This window comes from Carcharhinus amblyrhynchos, chromosome 7 (genome assembly GCF_965287045.1).
Source record: "Carcharhinus amblyrhynchos chromosome 7, sCarAmb.v2.hapA, whole genome shotgun sequence".
In the NCBI taxonomy this organism is placed as follows: domain Eukaryota; kingdom Metazoa; phylum Chordata; class Chondrichthyes; order Carcharhiniformes; family Carcharhinidae; genus Carcharhinus; species Carcharhinus amblyrhynchos.
This window is the reverse complement of record NC_137330.1, coordinates 114,606,521-114,620,559: the sequence shown is the minus strand read 5'-3', so window position 1 is coordinate 114,620,559 and position 14,039 is coordinate 114,606,521. Positions and strand designations below refer to the sequence as shown.

General features: G+C 48.1%; 1 protein-coding gene across 1 annotated transcript in view; it reads right to left on the bottom strand.

Moving 5' to 3' along the window:
- LOC145345563 (leucine-rich repeat and fibronectin type-III domain-containing protein 2) overlaps positions 1 to 13,634 on the bottom strand; it is a 186,890-nt gene extending 173,256 nt beyond the window's left edge. The window contains exon 1 of the mRNA XM_080193400.1: positions 13,117 to 13,634. The gene's annotated coding sequence lies outside the window, so the exon portion shown is untranslated. The remainder of the gene's footprint in view (positions 1 to 13,116) is intronic.
- Positions 13,635 to 14,039: the final 405 nt, after the last annotated feature.

The window sequence follows — 14,039 nt, the reverse complement described above, 5'->3', positions numbered from 1 at the left end:
TTTCTAGGTACAAAACCGATACAGTAAGGTTCATGTTAACACACCTGACAAAACTGGTGGATGAAAAATAATTTGGATTGAAAGCAAAAGACGGAATATATATATGTAGTAAAAAAATGTATAGATAGGCAGACACAAAGCAGAGCAGAGACAGATGGAGACAGATGGAGAAAACGGAAAGAGGGAGAGACACAAATAAATGGAGAGAGAGGAACAGACAGATGGAGAGAGAGAGAGAGAGACAGAGGGTCTAATTCTATCTCCTGTTCCCCCCTATTCAGTGGACCCACATGGTTGGAACTGCCTCTGGAAATGTCTTATTTTTTTTTCTCCGCTTGAGTAGTCTTTTCCCACCTATATTTGTGATTCTTCAGATGCCCTATCATTTCAACACTTTCCAGTTCCCTGGCCCAAACGCCTCCTCTTTGCCATGGGCGTACAATCCCACTGCACCTCCAACACCGCCCCCCCCCACCCAAAGCAGGAGGGGCTGAGGGCTCTCCACTTTTGCCTTGTGCAGAGATCAGTACAAACTCTATCCATCAAAACCCTCCTCCGCCTGGCTGAATTTTTTTTCTCACTGAAGAAATTCTCCTTTGTCATAGGAGGCCTACAGTGCAGAAGCGGGGGTGAGGCAAAGGGGAGGTATTGGCCTAGTGGTATTAACACTGGGCTATTAATCCAGAGAGCTCAGCTAATGTTTTGGGGAACTGTGTTCGAATCCTGCCACAGCAGATGGTGGAATTTGAATTCAATTTTTAAAAAAAACCTGGAATTAAGAATCTACTAATGACCTTGAAACCATTGTCAGGAAAACCCATCTGGTTCACTAATGGGGGAGGAAATCTGCTGTCCTTATCCGGCCTGGCTGACATGTGACTCCAGTACCACAGCAACCTCGGGCAACCAGGGATGGGCAATAAATGTTTGCCAGCCAGCAATGCCCATATCCCACGGATGAATAAAAAATGGGAGGAGTCGATTAGACCCATCAAATCTGCACCAACTCTCTGTCAGATCCCTGCCCTACCCCCATAATCCCACACATTTACCACGGCCAATTCCCCCTAACCAACATATCTTTGGACACTAAGGGGCAATTTAGCACGGCCAATCCCCCTACGCCACACATCTTGGAGTGTGGAAGGAAAACAGAGCACCCAGAGGAAACCCACACAGACACAGGGAGAATGTGCAAACTCCACAAGCTTAGGGCAGAATTTTCCTGTCTTGCCCACCACGGGAATCGTAGCTGGAGGGACACGGACCATGCAAAGGTCCATAGACCTTGGGTGGGATTTTTCGACTTTGGAGCAATGGTGGCCGGAAAATCTCGCCCCCACAGTCGCCCAAGGCTGGAACTGAACCCAGCCCCCTGGCGCTGTGAAGCAGCAGTGCCACCCACAATTTGTATGACTTTTTAAAAATGGATTCATTTGTGGGACATGAGCATCACTGGCTGGCCAGAATTTATTGCCCATCCCTAGTTGCCCTTGGAGGGTGGTTGAAATTCAACCATATTGCTGTGGCTCTGGAGTCACATGTAGGCCAGACCAGGTATGGACAACAGATTTCCTTCCTAAAAGTGAATCAAATTTTGTTTTTCCAACAATTGACAACATAGACATCAGTAAGATTCTTAATTCCAGATATTTTTTATCAAATTCAAATTCCACTGTCTACCATGGCAGGATTTGAACCCAGGTCCCCAGAATATCATCTGAGTTTCTAGATTCATAGGGGAAGTCGTGTCTGACAAATTTACTGGAGTTCTATGAGGATGTGTCTAGGGCAGTGGATAGAGGAGAGCCGGTGGATGTGGTCTTTCTGGATTTTCAGAAGGCGTTTGACAAGGTACCTCACAAGAGGTTATTGCAGAAGGTCAGGGGACATGGAGTTGGGGGTAGGGTGTTAGCGTGGATAGAGGATTGGTTGTCAAATAGGAGGCAGAGAGTGGGGGTCAATGGGTGCTATTCGGATTGGCGGATGGTGACTAGTGGGGTGCCCCAGGGGTCGGTGCTGGGGCCTCAGCTATTTACCATTTATATAGATGATCTGGAGGAGGGAACCGAGTGCAGGGTGTCGAAATTTGCTGATGACACCAAGATTGGGGGAACGGCAAATTGTGCGGAGGGTGTGGAGAGTCTGCAGAAGGATCTAGATAGGCTGGGCGAATGGGCCAGGAAATGGCAAATGGAATTTAATGTTGGCAAGTGTGAGGTTGTCCACTTTGGTAGGAAGAATGGTAGGAAGGACTATTACTTACGTGGCGAAAAACTGCAGCAGGCGACGGTGCAGAGGGACCTCGGGGTCCTTGTGCATGAATCGCAAAAACCCAGCTTGCAGGTGCAGCAGGTGGTCAGGAAGGCGAATGGGATGCTGGCCTTCATAGCGAGGGGGATTGAATATAAAAGTAGGGAGGTCTTGCTGCAGCTGTATAGGGCATTGGTGAGGCCGCAGCTGGAGTACTGTGTGCAGTTTTGGGCGCCGCACCTGCGCAAGGATATTTTGGCCCTGGAGGGAGTGCAGAGGAGGTTTACTAGGCTGATACCGGAGTTGAGGGGATTGAGCTATGAGGAGAGGCTGAATAAACTAGGCTTGTACTCGTTGGAGGTTAGAAGAATGAGGGGAGATCTCATTGAGACGTATAAGATGATGAATGGGATGGATAGGATAGAGGTGGAGAGACTCTTCCCGCTCAAAAAAGACAGTAGGACTAGGGGGCACAGCCTCAAGATAAAGGGGAGGCGGTTTAGAACGGAGTTGAGGAGGAACTTCTTCACTCAAAGGGTGGTGAATCTCTGGAATTCTCTGCCCGTTGAAGTGGTGGAGGCTGCCTCGCTAAATATTTTTAAGAAGCGGGTTGATGGGTTTTTGATAAGAGAAGGGATTAAGGGTTATGGGGAGAGGGCGGGAAAGTGGAACTGAGCCACGACAGATCAGCCATGATCTTATTGAATGGCAGGGCAGGCTCGAAGGGCTAGATGGCCTACTCCTGCTCCTATTTCTTATGTTCTTATGTTCTTAATACCTCTTGGCCATTGCTGAGTTGTTCCAAATGAAAGATGTGGCCATGGATAACTGATATGGGCACCAGTTATACTTGACTTTTTGTGGGTTCTGTGGAACATTGTAGTCCTATTCAGCCCCGCTCTCAAAATACATTTTCCGTGACATCAATGACTGTATTGGTGATGATTCCTGCTCTTGTTGAGAACTGGAAAAAATAACCACTTTTACTTCCCGTTTCCACTCCTCTCTCAGCTTCAGATAGTCCATCTCCAACACTTCCCTTCCTTTCCCTGTCTTGCTGGCACTCATTTCTGTGAATAGATAGCCCATCAAAACTAATTCCAAACCCACTGACACTACCTCAACCACCCATCCTCACTCCCATTCCCTGTAAGGACTCCATCTGAGTTTGAGTTATAAGGGGAGGCTGAATAGACTGGGACTTTTTTCTCTGGAGTGTAGAAGGCTAAGGGGTGATCTTATAGAGGTCTATAAAATAATGATGGGCATAGATCAGCTAGATAGTCAACATTTTTTCCCAAAGGTAGGGGAGTCTAAAACTAGAGGGCATAGGTTTAAGGTGAGAGGGGAGAGATACAAAAGTGTCCAGGGGGGCAATTTTTTCACACAGAGGGTGGTGAGTGTCGACGATGAGCTGCCAGAGATAGTAGTAGAGGCGTGTACAATTTTAAAAAGCATTTAGATAGTTACATGGGTACGATGGGTATGGAGGGATATGGGCTAAATGTGGGCAAATGAGACAAGCTTAGCGGCTAGAAAAAAAGGCAACATGGATGATAGGGAGTGGGATAGCCTGATCTTGAGTTTGAACATAGCTCGGCACAACATCGAGGGCCAAAGGGCCTGTACTGTGCTGTACTGTCCTATGTTCTATGGATAATTTGGACAGAAGGGCCTATTTCCATGCTGTAAATCTCTATGACTTTATCACATCTGTTTGGATCATATCTTCGAAAGCAATACTTCCCACATGGCTTCCTCCCTCCGCAGCCGAAAATTCCGCTCCCCCGCAACCCCCCTCCCCACTTCAGTCACAGGGCACTCAACCATGTCCAAAGCATTTGCTGCACTTCTCCCCTCACCCCTTCCCAATCCTCCGAGAATGTCCTCACTGCCCATCCCACCAACCTCCCCACTCAAACATCATCTTCCGCCAACTCCAGCAAGATGCTGCCACCAATCACATCTCCCCTTCCCTCGTCAGTGTTACAGTGAAACTGTTCCCTCCACAACACCTGGTCCACTTCTCTATCAACCCCCCCCCAACCCACCCAACACTTCATCCCCCTCCCAAGCCTCCTTCTTTTGCAATTGCAGGAGTTAACATAGAACATAGAACATAGAACACTACAGCACAAACAGGCCCTTCGGCCCACAAGTTGCGCCGACCACATCACCTACCAACCTACAGACCTATCTATAACCCTCAATCTCATTAAACCCCATATACTCATCCAGAAGTCTTTTAAAAGACCCCAGCGAGTTCGCCTCCACCACCACTGACGGCAGCCGATTCCATTCACTCACCACCCTCTGAGTGAAAAACTTACCCCTAACATCACTTCTGAACCTCCCTCCCCGCACCTTAAATCTGTGTCCTCTCGTAGCGACCATTTCAAACCGGGGAAATAGCCTCTGAGAGTCCACCCTATCTATTCCTCTCAACATTTTGTAAACTTCTATCAGGTCGCCTCTCAACCTTCGTCTCTCCAGGGAAAAGAGTCCCAGCTCCCTCAACCTAACTTCATAAGGCATGCCTCCCAGTCCAGGCAACATCCTTGTAAATCTCCTCTGCACCCTTTCAATAGCTTCTACATCTTTCCTATAGTGAGGCGACCAGAACTGCGCACAATACTCCAAATGAGGCCTGACAAGGGTCTTATAAAGTTCCAGCATTACCTCCCGACTCCTAAACTCAATCCCTCGATTAATGAGTTGTAAGCCCTGTCCAGTTATCCACTCCAACCTCACTGTCCAAGGCCCCACATCTACATTCTGGACAAAGCAGCAATTTACTTGTAAGGGCAGCAAGGCGACACAACGGTTAACATTGCTGCCTCACAGCGCCAGGGACCTGGGTTCAATTCCAGCCTCGGGTCACTGCTTGTGTGGAATTTACATCTTCTCCCCATGTCTGCATGGGTTACTTCCAGGTGCTCTGGTTTCCCCCGACAGTCTGAAAGACTCTGCAGGCTAGGTGGATTGGCCATGCTAAATTGGCCCTTCATGTCCCATTAGCCATGGGAAATGCATGGGGTTATGGGGAAAGGGAAGAGGAGATGACCTAGGTAAGATACTCAGTAAATTAAAGTTTATTTATTCGGCACAAGTAGGCTATACTAACATGGTAGTGAACTTACTGTGAAAATCCCTTAGTCACCACACTCTGACGCCAGTTCAAGTGCGCTGAAGGAGAAGTTAGCATGGTCAATGTACCTAACCAGTATGCCTTTTGGAGTGTGGGAGGAAACTGGAGCGCCTAGAGGAAACCCAAGCAGACACAGGGAGAACGTACAGACTCCATATAGACAGCGACCCAAGGCCAGAATCGAACCGTGGAAGCTGTGAGACAGCAGTGCGAACAACTGCGCCAATATCAGAGTCGGGGCCAAATGGTCCCTTCCGCAATGCAAGAGTTCTATGAGGAGGATATCAAATTCAAACATTGGGTGGGATTTTCCAACCGGGTTTGCCCCGAAATTGGAAAATCCCGCCCGAGGCCAATGGACCTTTCCATGGTCCACGCCCCACGCCGCCCACAAACGCCCCTCCCTGCCCGCTTTGATTCCCGTGGCAGGCGGAACGGGGAGAATTTGCCCCGTTAACTTTGTTCCGTTCGCCACCGTTTTCCAGTATTTTCTAGTTATAAAAATATTTCATCGTGCTTCCTCCACCAAACCCCATCTTAACAGGACCCTTTTGCTTAGCTGGCTAAGGCCTGACTTGGCCATTCGGCTCAACAAAGAAGCGGAGAGCATGAAAAGCGCTTTTCAATCTTATTTTTCAGGATAAAGAGAGGCAGGTATGTTCCTTCAGGCCCTCAAAAAAGAGAAAGGAAAGATTTGGATTTCTGGAGCACCTTTTAGCACCTCAAGAGGTCCTGATCTGAGGCTAATGAAATATTTTGTAGTGATAGATCGCTGCTGTAATGGAGGAAGGTCTGGGTCTCCTCTGCTCCTGTGTTCAACTCTGTCCACCTCTGGATCGAAGCCTGCCAAACACCACCCCCCCTCAAATCGTACCACAGGACCCGAGAATGGGGGCAGCACAAAACAAGGCCATGCGGCCCATCATTTCTGTGCTGGCTCTCTGTTGAGGACCGTGTCAGTGGGTAATTTTTAATTCCATTTTGGGGCACTGTGGGGTGTAAAAGAGGCCTGGGAATTACAGTAGGCCAGGCTTTAAATGGATATGGGTTAGGGTAGGCCTGATATCAGCTCTGAGTTCAACAAAGAGTGAAAGATGGAGGGAAAGCGAGCTGGAAATTGGCACTGACAAGATATATATAGCAAGCACAAAACAGCGAGAGAATAATCCCAGAGCAATACTCAAGCGAAAAAGCAATAACTTTGAAGGAATGAACCCATACCATAATTTTGGATTTGATGTGAATCTTTCCTCCAGGAATAAAGATGGGCTCCACACAGGATTAAGACACCAAGTTATTCTGTAGAGATCCCTGTCCCCTCTAAATATTAAATGCATTACGATTCTCTGTAAATGTCACAGTGGTGATGAAGGTGATCTAATGCCATTTGACAATGCTTTCTTCCCTTCTTTGTCTCCTCCACCACTCTCAAGGTTCCTCCTGGAAATCTTAATGAATATTTAAATGTAGAAAATTAATCCTGTTGGATTGACGGCTGGAAACTAAATTGGTTATGTATCTTGTACCATTTCCGAAGGCAAAATACTGTCAAGGAGTGTGAGAACTCCAACTCAAGGAGTTGAGTTACATTAATGGTGGGTGCAGTTAATGTGAGAAACTCTTTCTTGTGGGAAGACGCTTCAGCCCTTTGAGACTGTTCCGGGATGGCAAAAGCGTGAGAGATGAGGGGTCAGAGTAGCAGAGGGAGGTGGTGTTCAGGAAATTGGCAGAGGAGAAGGGGGTGGCCATGAGTCATAGAGGTGTACAGCATGCAAACAGGCCCTTTTACCCAGATTTTACCACTAATCTAGTCCCAATTACCTGTATTTGGCCCATATCCCTCTATACCCATCTTACCCATGGAACTGTCTAATTGCTTTGAGACCAGGGGACCCTAGACTTCTCCAATGAGTACTGAAGGATCTTAAGCTAGATAAGTACAGAGAGTCATAGAGGTTTACAGCATGGAAACAGACTCTCTAACCCAACTTGTCCACGCTGTCCAGTTTTTATCATTAAGCTAGTCCCAATTGCCCACGTTTGGCCCATATCCCTCCATATCCACCTTACCTATGTAACTGTCTAAATGCTTTTTAAAAGACAAAATTGTACCTGCCTCTACTACTATCTCTGGCAACTCATTCCAGGTGCTCACCCCTATGTGTGAAAGACTTGCCCCTCCGGACCCTTTTGTATCTCTCCCACTTCACCTTAAACCTCTCAGAATACCTTCTAACAACTTACCCACTACAGACATTAGATTCACTAGCCTATAGTTCCTAAGCATGTTCTTGCTGCCCTTCTTAAACAAAGGCACAACATTTGCCACCCTCCAATCTTCAGGCACCTCAACTGTGGTTGTTGATGATTCAAATATCTCTGTTAAAGGACCTGCAATTTCCAACCCCAGTCCCCCACAATGGTCCGGGATAATATGCACAGAGCAGTGATTGTGAGGGAGAGGTAAGAGGATGCTGGGAGTGATATACAAGCAGGGGGTGATGATGGGGAGATCATAGAAGAATCATAGAGTCCTTACAGTGCAGAAGGAGACCATTCCGCCCATCAAGTCTACTCCGACTCTCCAATAGAGCATCTTTCCCAAGCCCACACCACCCCCGCCCTATCCCCGGAACCCCATGCATTTACCCTGCTAATTCCCCCTAATCTACACACTTTAGCTCACTTAGAGGTAGTTTAGCATGTCCAGTCTACTAACCTGCACATCTATAGATTGTGGGAGGAAACTGGAGCACCCAGAGGAAACTCATGTAAACACAGGGAGAAGGTGCAAACTCTGTACAGACTGCAACCCAAGCTGGGAATCAAACCTGGGTCCCTGGCATCGTGAGGCAGCAGCGCTAACCACTGTGCCACCCACATATGATATGAGGGATGAGGAAGGCATTGCTATTGTACAAGCATAGGGGCAGCCTTTATTATCTCACCCACATACTCACGTGAACCTGGAACCTCAGGACAGAATTGTAATGCCCCACCTGCCATGGGAATCATATCGGGTGGGATCATAGAAAGGGTGGCATGTAGGCACAGTGGTTTACACTGCTGCCTCACAGCGCCAGGGACCCAGGTTCGATTCCCGCTTGGATCACTGTCTGTGCAGAGTTAGCGCATTCTCCTTGTGTCTGTGTGGGTTTCCTTTGGGTGCTCCAGTTTCCTCCCACAGTCCAAGAGACATGCTGGTTAAGTGATTGGGCTATGCTAAAATTCACCCTCAGTGTACAGACACCGGAGTGTGGCGACTAGGGGAATTTCAGTAACTTCATTGCAGTGTTAACGTAACCCTACTTGTGACATAAATAAACTTTAACTTTTTTAAATAAACAAAGGTTTGTTGACCTCAGGGTTGAATTTCGCAGTCACAGGAATGGTAGTGGGCGGGACAGGACCATGCAAAGGTCTGTTGACGTCCAGCTGGGTTTTCCAGTCTTGGGGTGTGCGCAGCCAGAAAATTCCACCCACAGGGTTTGTGGGCTATTTAACCATGGGCCACTTGAGTCCAAAGTTATCTTTGCATGCCTTCATACATGGTACACTGGGCTGGAGGCAATCAGAACTAAGAGCCCAAGAACTAAGAGCTCCCCCTGCTCACCTCTTGAGTTCTCGGGCTGCTACCAGCAATGTGCCTCCAGCCTGGTGACGAGACTCAAAAGATTGGTGAAAAAACCCAATCTTGATTCACAAAGATCATTTGTTAAGGGAAATCTGCTGTCCTTACTCACGTCTGATTATACGTTGCTCTCCGGACCACAGCAATGTTGATTCTAAATCGTCCTCAGAAAGGACCTAGCAAGATATTCATTCTCCACCTACTCAAGGGCCAGTCCATCATACAAACTGGCCTCCCATCCGTTGACTCTGTCTACACTTCCCACTGCCTCAGCAAAGCAGCCAGCATAGTCAAGGACCCCACGCACCACAGACATACTGTCTTCCACCTTCTGGGAGCACGGCTTGGGTTACCGGCTGTGCAGAGTTTGCATGTTCCCCCCGTGTTTGCGTGAGTTTCCTCTGGGTGCTCCGGTTTCCAAAGGTGTGAAGGTTAGGTGAGTTGGCCATGCTAAATTGCCCCTTAATGTCAGGGGAATTACCTAGGACAAATGCATGAGGTTATAGGGATACGGCTTGGATGGGACTGTGGTCATTGGGAGATTTGATGGGCCAAATGACTTCCTTCTGCACTGTAGGATTCTATGATTCTTCCAGCAGGAAGAGGGACAAAAATCTGAGGTCACGTACCAACAGACTCAAGAACAGCTTCTCCCCTGCTGCCACCAGACTTTTGAATGGACCTACCTTATATTAAGTTTACCTTTCTCTACACCCTAGCTTTGACTGTAACACTACATTCTGCAGTCTCTCCATTCCTTCTCTGTGTACCGTATGCGCTGTCTGTATAGCGCACACAAAACAATACTTTTCACTGTAAACTAATACATGTGACAATAATAAATCAAATCAGTTAGGGATGGGCAATAAATGCTGGTCTAGCCAGTGATGTTCACATCCCAACAATGAAGGGGAGGCTATGGCCTAGTGGTATTACCGCCAGACTATTAATCAGCCAATGTTCTAGGGACCCAGGTTCGAATCTTGCCACAGCAGGTGGTGGAATTTGAATTCAGTTAAAAAAAAATCTGGAATTAAGAATCTACTGATGACCATGAAACCATTGTTATTTGTCGGGAAAAATCCATCCGCTACACCTTTAGAGAAGGAAACCTGCCATCCTTACCTGGTGTGGCTTATATGTGAATTCAGAACCACAGCATCAAGAGGCCCTCTGAACAAGGGTAACTAGAGATGGACAATAAATGCTGGCCGGCTAGCGACATCCATATCCCACGAATGAATGAAAAAATGATTATCCAAGAAAAATCGTGAGTATGTGATACCCCCCTTCACCCAGTCCCCTCCTGCCCTCCAATCTCCCCTATCCTCCTGTCCCCACCAATTTTGCTGGGAGTACACAACGCAGTCATTTGCAGACAGGTTACGCAGTACCCGAATGAGACACACTAGCGACGTGTTTACGTCTCACATTTTAAGATCATGAAGATTTTGATTGGATGAATGAGGAGAAACCGTTTGCACCAAGAAAGGAATCAACAGCTGGAGAACAGAGCAAAAAAGAACTGGGGGAGGGGGTTGAGACTGAAGGCAGGGGGACAGGCTTTGCTTTAACCTGCTAGTTGTTCTGATCTGGACAGCATAGTATTCTGATGGAAACAGATTTAATCTTAAACTCGGATTAACAGGCCAGCATGTAGAGTAGGACCAGCTGGGTGGCTTTTACAAAGAGACAGCACCTGACGTAATGTGGACTGAATGGCCTCGCTGCATGCTGTACGATTCTATCTCTCCACTACACAAAAAAAAACACAGTTCCTGTGCAACAAATGTCCCTCAGCTGTCATCCTGAATTCTCTCGCAGCTAAATGAGATGGATTTGTGCTTTGCGGAAGTGAACTGATGATGGCATTCCAGAATTAATTCCGGGAAAGGTGTCCCAGTTAACCAGGGCAGGGGACCAGAATAACGTCGTGCAGGAGACTGATGTCTTTCTACGAGAGCCCAAAGCTGTGTAATGTTTCACACCCCCAGGCGGGTATGTTGGTATACCCTGCGACCAGGATGGGCAGCATGCTCTAGCCTGCTGTGAGATCACCAGCTCAATTCGCTCAAAAAATAAAGTCGGGTGTGGAATTACACTGAATAACAACAGCCAGCTGGAACCCTCACTGCAGCAAGACACAGGAAGGCAGAGAGCTAGCACTGGCCCAATGGGCCGAACATACTGCAACATACCGTGATCGTAAAGACAATTAGCCAAAATATAATCGATTACCAGCACCGCCTTCTCAGAGGCAATTGGGGGCGGGTAATAAATGCTGGCCTGTGCCCAGCAATGCCCACATCCCCAACATGAATCAAAAGAAAATACCAGTTGCTCCAGTCTATTTTACCAAAGAACACACCAAATGCATTTCAATCCAAAACAGTACCTGCGTGTGTGTGTGTGGGTGAGTGTGAGTGTATATGTGTGTGAGTGAATGTGTTAGTGTGTATGTGTGTGAGTGTGGGTGAGTGTGTGTGTGTGAGTGAATGTGTTAGTGTGTGTGTGAGTGTCTGTGTGTGTGTGAGTCTGTGTGAGTGAGTGTGTTAGTGTGTGTGAATGTGTGTGAGTGTGTGTGTGAATGAATGTGTTAGTGTGTGTGTGAGTCTGTGTGAGTGTGTGTGAATGTGTGTGTGTGTGAATGTGTTAGTATGAGTGCGTGTGTGTGTATTAGTGAGTGTGTGTGAATGTGTGTTAGTATGTGTATTAGTGTGTTATTAGTGTGTGTGTGTATTAGTGAGTGTGTGAGTATTAGTGAGTGTGCGTGAGTGTGTGTATTAGTGAGTGTGTGTGTGTGTGTGCAGCAAGCAAAAGATCAATTTCACAGCAGCAATGAAACGGTTAAAAGTCGACAGGAGAGACAAAGGCGGAATGTTTCAGCCAGGAAGGGTTCTGTACTGTACCCTCTCCCCGGCTCGGAGCACAGCCAGCCCTGTCAGTCTTTCATCCAGGCGCGGGCAAAAGTGCAAGAAAAAAAGATTGACTGGAACAGTATCAGAACAGAACGTATCATATCTCGCAGGGGTGGGGAGGGGAGGTGGATATGGAATAGGATGGGATTCAGGCTGTATAAGTGGGTGACCCCCCACCGCCATCCAGGATTTTGGAGATTACTAAGGAGTTTGAGAGAGGATTTCCACCACACCCGCCACCCACCCCTCCACACACACACACACACACACATACACACTCCTTAGGGGAGACTAGAGACATGGGGCTATAAATATAAGATAGTCACTAACAAAATCCCCGGGGGGGGGGGGGGGGGTCAGGAGGTAGGTCCATACCTGGAGAATGTACATCCCACTCCCACAAGGAGCTCTTGAGGTGAAGAGGTCAGGTGAATGGGAGGGGAAGGGGGGAGGAGGAATAAATTGATAAGGTTTAGACTCGGCTGGGAGGAAGAGGGTGTGTGTTTGGGGGAGGGGGATAAGGTACGAGCAGGGACCACTTGGGCTGAATGGCCTCTCTGTTGCTGTGAATAATTTGCAAAAAAAAACAGACAGCAGCTGTCTCCCAGGTGAGGAGGGCAGGCACAGAGTAGAAATTTTCCCTATGCAGATACATGACACACACACACACACACACACATGCATACATATACAACAGAGGCGGGCTCTTGGAGCAGAGAACTTGATCCGCTTGTTTCTGAGTTAATGCTGTTCCCAGCTTCAGTGAGGGATTTAGTTGCAAGGAAGGGTACACGTGAAAGGATGGGTGCCAGAAAGAGAGAGAGAGAGGGGGAGAAAGGCTAACATTGCCTGGCATTGCACAACACTCTCTGTTAGCTGGGGTGACGCTGGAAGTTTACTGCTGGCAAACTTCAGCCAGGAGCTGTCCTGTAGTTCATTCAGGCTGTAAACACTATCTCCCGGGCAAGGCACGGCAAGCAGCAACCCTTCACTCACTCGCGGCAGGGATCAGGGGCACTTGGGGCGAACACCCTGTGCCACAAAGCCTGGCAGTTTGGCGTGGAGCTGCCGGTGCCAAGGCTGAGCTGGGCAGTGCAGAGGGGGTTAAATTCAATTCTAAACACACCGGACTGGCATTACTCGTTAGCTCTGGAGCCGAGCCTTACCTTCAGAGGGGGAGCGTTGAGCTTTAGCAGGTTGCTAGGGGCGAAGTACCATCATGTGCGGTCCTTGGGAAGGGTGGCTCTCAAAAGCTACAGGAGTCATTCTCCCCTCGCTGCAGATTCAAGCTCTCCACCGCCGCTCGCTCTCGCCACTCGCAGCTCCCATTTATATCCTGGGTGTAGTGTGTTTGTGGACGGGGGTTGCTTTCCCCCCCTCCTCCTCTGTCTCTTCTCTTCCTCCTCTTTTTTTTATTATTTGTCAGAAAGGTCGGGAACAACTCAAATCCGCGGCTGGGGGATTGTGAAGAATTCTTTTCCCCATTCTGACATGTTAAAGCACTCTGTCAAACCCACACTCCAGCAATCTGCCCAAATCCCAGAGAAACTGAAATACACGCTGCCACCCCCTCTCTCACACACTTCCTCTCTCACACACTCCCTCTCTCTCACACACACTCCCTCTCTCTCCTCTTACACACTCTTTCTCATACACACACACACTCACACACACACTCTCTCTCTCACACTCTCACACACACTCCCTCTCTCTCTCTCTCACACACTCCCTCTCTCTCACACACTCCCTCTCTCTCCTCTCTCTCTCACACACTCCCTCTCTCTCACACACACTCCCTCTCTCTCCTCTTACACACTCTTTCTCATACACACACACACTCACACACACTCTCTCTCTCACACACACTCCCTCTCTCCCCTCTCTCTCACACACTCCCTCTCTCTCACACACTCCCTCTCTCTCCTCTCTCTCTCACACACTCCCTCTCTCTCCTCTCTCTCTCACACACTCCCTCTCTCTCTCACACACCCTCTCTATCCTCTCTCATACACTTCCTCTCTCTTTCTCTCTCACACTCCCTCTCTCCTCTCTCTCGTACACTTCTTTCCTTTCTCTCACACACTCCCTC